Source organism: Cicer arietinum, chromosome 2, assembly GCF_000331145.2.
Source record: "Cicer arietinum cultivar CDC Frontier isolate Library 1 chromosome 2, Cicar.CDCFrontier_v2.0, whole genome shotgun sequence".
Classification (NCBI taxonomy): Eukaryota; Viridiplantae; Streptophyta; class Magnoliopsida; order Fabales; family Fabaceae; genus Cicer; species Cicer arietinum.
In genome coordinates this window covers 12,113,678-12,120,358 of record NC_021161.2, presented here as the reverse complement: position 1 = coordinate 12,120,358, position 6,681 = coordinate 12,113,678, and the positions used below count along the sequence as shown (strand labels likewise).

At 28.6% G+C, this 6,681-nt stretch overlaps 1 long non-coding RNA gene across 1 annotated transcript; it reads right to left on the bottom strand.

Moving 5' to 3' along the window:
- Window positions 1-4,218: 4,218 nt before the first annotated feature.
- Window positions 4,219-5,328, bottom strand: LOC140919239 (uncharacterized). The gene is made up of 2 exons (XR_012161817.1): window positions 5,117-5,328; window positions 4,219-4,612 (listed from the first exon to the last, which is right to left on the bottom strand). It is a non-coding gene; the product is annotated as an uncharacterized lncRNA (long non-coding RNA).
- Between the last annotated feature and the right edge of the window lie 1,353 nt (window positions 5,329-6,681).

The following is a 6,681-nucleotide window of genomic DNA, read 5'->3' as shown; positions in this document are numbered from 1 at the left end:
GTGTTGTTTTATCCACTACTGAAGCTGAGTATATTGCAGCAACTGAAGCTTCCAAAGAACTCTTCTGGATGAAGAAATTCCTACATGAGTTAGGCCTCAAACAAGACAAGTTTGTGTTATTATGTGATAGTCTGAGTACGATCTATCTCAGCAAGAATTCGACTTTTCATGCAAAATCGAAGCATATTGAAGTGCAGTATCATTGGATACAAGATGCACTGTAAATGAAGTTATTTTTAATTGAAAAGATTCATACCGATGAGAGTAGTTTAGATATGATGATGAAAGTCTTGTTTGTGTCAAAGATGATATGTTGTAGAAAGAAGGCTGACATAGTTGAGCAGTACCTTCCCACTTAAGTCATGATAGAGAGATTTGTTGGGTAGACTCAATTCCCAAGTAGAACCCACAAATTTTATTATTATTATAATCATTATTATTATTAGTATTTGTATTGTTATTAGTATTATTATTATTAAAATAAAAAGAAAGAAAAAAAAAGGAACATTTTTGGGCTAGGCCCATGTGAAAAAATATAAAAAGGATTTAGAAATTCCTAAGAAAAATCAGCAATACAAGGCAGCGGCGGCAAGAAGATAAAGAAAATTGGGAAAGAAGAAAAAAAAGTTTTTCCAATGGTAATGAGTTTGTAGCAAATTTGTTCTGTTTGGTCTACAATTTTAGTATCTTATTTCTACCACTGAGTTTATTATTTTAATATACAGTCTTATTAATTTTACCTTACTGAAAGTTACTTTTGAATACCCATTTTAGTGGAAGGTTGTTGTTATTGTTGATTGATGTTTCCTATTTTTATTAGACTAGGTCATGTAGTTTTTATTCTCTCAATTTGAGGGAAGTTTTTTACGTTAAAAGTGTATTTGTTTCATATTTAATTTTCTGTTAATTATTGTTGCTATGTGGAATTGTATTTTCTTTTTAACCATTGATCTGCATATGTGAGGGAAAAATATTCCATATTATTGAAATGATTATCTCTGATTTTTCCGAACAAACATTGAGGTAATTGATTAATTTTCTAATAATTTCTTCTTAACAAAACAATTATGTATTGATTGTATATGTGAAACTAATGATTTTTATATGTTGCTCCATTAATTATTTTCAGCTAAGAAAAAATAATTTACTTTAACTGGTGAGAAAAAGAAAGCAAATCACAACAAAGAGGGATGAAAATCTTCAATTGATGAGGGTCTAGGATACATAGAGACATGTAACATCCTTATTTGGAACTTCCATATCAGATAGTAACATAAAATGGAGAAATTGGACAAGAAAATGTTGTTGAAAACTTAGGCACCTAGAAATATGACTTTTTTGACTTTTTCTTTTTCCTTTTGTGGTAGTTTTGAGCTGCCATAAAAACCTATTATTTTCTTTTTCCTTTTTCTTTTTCTTTTTCCTTTTCTTGTAGTGTTAGTATGTTCAAATAAGCCAGATTTCCTTTGTATTGAGGAAGCCAAATTAGAATTTGTTGAGACGTCGAGTTGTGCATGGTTACGGGGATCCAATAAGCTTAATTTTGCATTTAAACCTGCAATTGGAAACTTTATGGGGATCATCTCAATTTGGAACATATCGAGTTAGGATGTGTTTAATTAATGTTGTGGGAAGCCATTTTATATGTGGAGACGGGTTTTGGAGGAAGGACAAAGTTTTTGTGATTAATGTTTATGCCCTTTATGTCGTATCTGGTAAGAAGGTCTTTGGGAGGAATTTTGATCTTTAGGATTGTGCAGGGATACGATATTTTATAAAGTTGGGGACAAGACAATGTGACAATATTTAATTACGATAAAATATAAGCACAAAGAAAATTAAAAAATATTAAACTACCGTAGCGTCTAAACTTAAAGAAATTGATAGGTTTTACTATTACTATAGATAGTATAAACAAAATATTAGAGAACCAAAACACCTTTCACTTGTGTGTTTGACTTTTGCAGTATCATGAAGAAGAACAGATTCAGAAACTCAATAGGTCAAGAGAATGGAAAAATGAATCTATTAAAGAAGTTTTGATTATTGTGAAACAAGGAAATCTAAAGGTCTTCTTATTTGTTGTGAAACATGTAGACGAAACATTGTTTACTGTAGAGTTTCTTAATGCAAGAGTCTCAATCAGTAATCACAACATTATGAACAAGTAAAAATCATATCCATATGAGAATTTCACATCGTTGATTCTGTCAACTACGGAGCATTTTTGTTGATTCTGAAAGAAATTTTGATCATCGTACTATTTATTTTTTTATTTGAGAAGATTAATTGAAAGAACAAAAAAGATTTAGAAAAATGGAAGGAAAGAAAGTGAAGTTGAATAAAAATATAAAATTCAAAATAATAACGTAAAAATGATGATACAATTAATAAAATATATACTTGTAAAATGCTTATAAAGTAATTAACATAATTATTTCTTAATAACATTGATAAACAATATTCTAAATATAGTATTAATTTATTCAATTTAAAAGGGTCGGTATTACTTATTACTATCTGCCATGTGCTATTTATTTTCATATTGCTAAGTAACATTTTCCTTGTTGGAGCTTATTACCGCGGAGCTTTGTTGTTGGTGAGTAAGTATTGTATAGTTCAACTAACCACAGATCCATCCATCCACATCGTGAAATTTATTGTAGAAACGTGGGGCTACTCTCAGTTCCACTACGTGATAGTCGATCATTTAATGTTTAGTCATAGTCAATACGATTTCAACTTTCAAGTTTTCAACTCTTCATAAAAATATATAAGAGTATTTAATTAATTTAACAAATTAAGAAAAGTTGAAAAATCAAACAGAGTTGTTAGAAAAAATAATTTATAGTATTTTAATTTAAATTATTTTTATTAGCAAAAAATATTGAAGGAAAACCTCAATGAATGGGAGATGATAATCCTCAATGAATGGGAGATGATGGGCCTCTATCTCTTATTGGTTGAATGTACAAGGTTTTGGAAAGGTGTACTGGTAAATATGATGAGAATAATAATTGATAAAGATATATCGCAATCGCAATCGGCATTTGTGAGGGATTGCAAAATCCTTGACGAGATCCTTATTGAAAATGATTTGGTGGATAAGGCAAAGAGAAAGAAGAAAAAGAGTGTTCTTTTTAAAGTTAGATTTTGAAAAGGCATATGATATTATTGATTGGAACTATTTGGAGGACACAATGCTTAAAATCAGGATTTATGACAAGTGGAGGAATGGATAGGACTAGTTTTAAGATCAATTTTGATTTTGATTATTTTTTATGGTAGAACCACAAAAGGATTCATCATGGGAAAAAGGATTGAGGCAAGGGGATCCATTGTGCTTGTTTTTTCTTCCTAATATAAGTGGATGTGCTTGATGTATTGGTAAGTAGGAAAGTTGGCCTTGGAAAATATGTAGGGTTTGGGTTTGGAGACAATATCAACCAAGTGTCGCATCTACATTTTGCATATGACACCATTTTTATGGTAGACAATCATAGGAGAACATTCTTGCTATCAAAACAACTTCGTATATATTTGAGTAAGCATCCGGATAAAAAGTCAATTTTCATAAGACTCGTCTAATAAGTATTAAAATGGTTAATCAAAAGTTAGAAGCAACTATAAATATATTTTATTGTAGAGAGGGGAGTGGTTCCTGATATTTATTTAGCCTTGTTGATAGGTGTGTGAATCCTTGATTTAGCATAACTTGGGAACATAAGGTGAATAAAGTGAGAAATTGATTACTAGTCTGGAAGGGTTCTAATTTATCAACGAGGGTCGTATAACTTTGTTATGTTTCGTTCTTTCCACGCATCCGATGTTCTATTTCTCTTTCTTTAATGCTTTATAAGGTATTGTTTCTAAACTTGAGTCCATATTTAAATAATTTTTGTGGGATGGGAGTAAAGAGACAACCAGAGTACACTAGATAAATGAAAGTTGAGACTATTAATAGATAGGAATAATCTTTATTATTAAGATTTTAAATTCAAATATAGAAAGAAAAAATATGTGAGAGGATTATGGAAGACACTAATCAAATCTGGTGATGAATTTGAAAATGGTAGTAACTAGTGAAACGTTGAGTAAGAATTGGTTTGATGAGTTAATAAATAAAGTATCAGGGCATGGAGGGGATACACTATTTTGGTCTTAGCCAATGGGGGTAGCTACTAGTATTTCGTTTGCCGGTGAGAACGAAATATATCATGTACTTGTACTTTTTTTATTTTTATTTCAATGAATCAATTATGAGCTAGTTAGAGAACATCTCAGCAAGTTTATTTATGAAAAAAATTACATCGTTATCTTAACAAACTAACTAACCACCTTTATACTATGTGTATATAACATCGCTAAACAGTGGTAGTAATAACGCTACCAACAATGACTCACACGTAGTAATAACGCTACATATGGTGCAAACTAGAAACGGTAAAATTGTTTAGAAACGGTAACAACTTGTCTCCAAAAAAAAAAATTACTATCAACATTAAGGGCCTCAATGAATTTCTGGTAATAATGGGTTTGCTGCCACAACTTGGTTAATTCAGTGTCGACGGTGTCGCAAACATTCCAGTATACCATAGATAATACCAAACACCTGAAACAATAATTAATCATCACATTTTTCATATTGTATAATATAAGAAACACTAAATACTTGCGACAACAACAAAAAAACATTAAATGCCATAAAAAATTCAAGAAGTTAATAACACATAAATTTTAAATTGTAGTCCTCAGTTACATTGCAACTATAAAATTGTAGATCGATTTTAAAGTCTCAACAGGCATAGTATGGTCAATATAAGCTATGTTTACTCAAAAAAATTTCAAATATATAAGTTTTGCGATTAACAGCAAATGCAATTTAAAATCATCTAAAACCATTGTAACTATTTACATGTATAGATCAAGATTCTGTTATATGAAAAAGCGAGACAAAATAAAATCATATTTATAAATTCATTTTGCCTATCCTATTTATTAGGATAAACGTTATTACATCTCCCAATTCTTTTTATTTATTTATACAAGAAGATAAACAAAGAAAAAATATAATAAATATGAGAAATAAAGAGCAAAGAAAAGGAACTATTCCTACCAACGCAACGAAAAATGGAAGTATGCCTATGATCCCCATGAAAATAACTAAGCCGCTGTATGTTTCTTGCTCCGGTGGAGGTTGTTCAATATCCAGTGGTTCTATTGGTTGATGCGGTTCCAGCTCTCCATTAATTGGTTCCATGGCGGTTTTTAATTTTCAAAAGCTACTGATTTTAATTATTTTGATAGAAGATATTGAACACAACTGAAATTTAAGTAAATAAACGTGTATGTATAATATATATATATATATATATATAGAAAGAGAGAGAGAGTTTTAGAAATAACTAACTGAATAACGGTTTTATATTTAGTCATTAATTAGTCAAGCAATCTCTCATTTCAATAACTAACTTTTAGTTAGTTAGTGTTCATGAAAACGTTTGTTAATTTTGAAATTTGGTTTGTTGATAATATTATGAATTTTCTTTTAATTGTGTGTTTAATTTATTACTTTACGGCCTGAAAATGTTATATGTATTGTGAATTTGTGAATATGTTCTAAGTCAAATTTATTAATTAACTAATTTTATGTAGCAAATCTGCAAAAGTAGATTTTTGGTGCTTATTTTCAATAAAATTAGGTGACCTATTGTTTTTCTTAGCCATGGTGCATGCCACTAATGCAAGCATGTTATTGACCCTCTATAAATAGAGGCCATCAGAGTGGAAGAAAGGCGTCCCACACCAAAGTAATAATACCAACAAGTATTAGAGCTTTTTAAGAGTGAGAGAAAAATTCAAATTAAGAGAAAAATATTTTGTATAGTGAGGTTTCTTTTAGGGTTAGTATCCTTTTATTTTAAAGAGATGCAATTGTTTTATCTCGTATCTAGATAGAGGTTTATAACTTCTTCTACTTAGTGAAAATTATCTATTTTGACCTTGTGGGATTTTTCCTTTTATTTGTTGAGAATTTTTCATATCATTATTGTGTTCAATTTCTCTTTTCTCATCATTTTTGGCTATTTTTTCTCACTGCCCTCTTTCTGAAATTTATATATCCACATACCCCCTTTTGAAAATAATCTATCAAAATGTTCCTTTTTTTTTCAAATTTTTTTCCCTTTACAAGTCGCCATTTGGAATGGCGACTTCCTTAAGGAAGGCCTACTCCAAAATGGCGATTTCCAACTGGTTTTTTTATAAAAAAAAAAAAATCAATTTTTTTTTAAAATTTTTAGTAAAATTATATATATAATTAATTATTATAATTCATAAAAATACATAAAAAAATAAATAAATAGAAATTTAAATTATGAAAAAAATTTAGTAAATCCAAATAGGCATTTATAAAATAATTTTTTTCGTTAAAAAAATATTTTAATTTTTATTGAAATAACAAAAGTAATATATATATATATATATATAAAACTAATATAATTCATAAAAATAGATAAATAGAAATTTTAAATTACTATAAAATTTTAGGAAATTCAAGTTCGAAATGCCAATTTTTCAAAAGTTTAAAAAAAAATTATTTCAATTTTTATTGAAATAACAAAAGTAATATATATAATTAATATAACTCATAAAAATAGATAAATAGAAATTTTAAATTAC